Source organism: Lucilia cuprina, chromosome 6 (genome assembly GCF_022045245.1).
Source record: "Lucilia cuprina isolate Lc7/37 chromosome 6, ASM2204524v1, whole genome shotgun sequence".
In the NCBI taxonomy this organism is placed as follows: Eukaryota; Metazoa; Arthropoda; class Insecta; order Diptera; family Calliphoridae; genus Lucilia; species Lucilia cuprina.
In genome coordinates, this window is record NC_060954.1 from 8,343,152 (window position 1) to 8,344,326 (window position 1,175).

The following is a 1,175-nucleotide window of genomic DNA, read 5'->3' on the forward strand; positions in this document are numbered from 1 at the left end:
GTTCTAGTTCTGTTCTAGTTCTGTTCTAGTTCTGTTCTAGTTCTGTTCTAGTTCTGTTCTAGTTCTGTTATAGTTCTGCTCTAGTTCTGTTCTAGTTCTGTTCTAGTTTTGTTCTAGTTCTATTCTAGTTCTGTTCTAGTTCTATTCTATTTCCGTTCTATTACTACTTCAGTTCTAGTTTACGTATGAGTATATATCACTCATACGTTCAAGTTGTATGAACTCAATTTATATTTAAAATATTAACTTATTGAAGTCTAATGAGTTTTTCTTAAAAACAATTATTAAAAAAGCCTCATTAATTGTAATTAGTTAGATGATCATTATATGTAAGATAATTAGCATGTTCCAAATTAAATGGTTTTATTTTTGTTTTTGGGTTCATACGTAAAAATAGATAAATACTCTTTTGGCTAAAGTTTTGGTGAAAGTACTCATTTTTGCTCGTTTTCTATATTTTAAATTCATATTAAATTAGATTGTTGTTTTTTGCTTGATTTTTTTTCTTCTTTATTTAGCAATTTTCTTGTATTCTAGTTTAAAAGAGAAAGTAATGGCTCATATTTAAAAGTCGAACATACATATACATACAGACACGTTCTCATATTCATTCATTAATACAACAACAAACATACAAACAAGCATTTGAATAAAATAGGGGTTGGCTCCCAAAACCACAGTTCACAGCTGTAAGTCAAAGTATTTGGTTAACACATCAATCGAAAAGTGATACTATTTAAATGAGATCAGGTATCATAAAGGGACCAAAAGAACCCTCGTATGCATTTAACGCAGCTTGGCCAGCCAACCAAATGAGACTAAAATTAATGTCGATCCTCCGAAAGTACACCACCCTATTGTACCCCAAACTTAAAGCTATTTATTTTATTTAATTTAAATAAAAATTTTTAAATATAAGTTTGTGTGTAGACGATCCGTAAGAAAATAACTATGATTTATTTGGATTTTTTATACGTTAAAACAAATTTGCCTTCGTGATTTCGAAATTAAACCATATTTTTTTAAAATATTATAAACAGGGCTGGTAAAACTTACTACGGAACTAAGACAGAACAGAACTAGAACAGAACTAGAACAGAACTAGAACAGAACTAGAACAGAACTAGAACAGAACTAGAACAGAACTAGAACAGAACTAGAACAGAACTAGAACA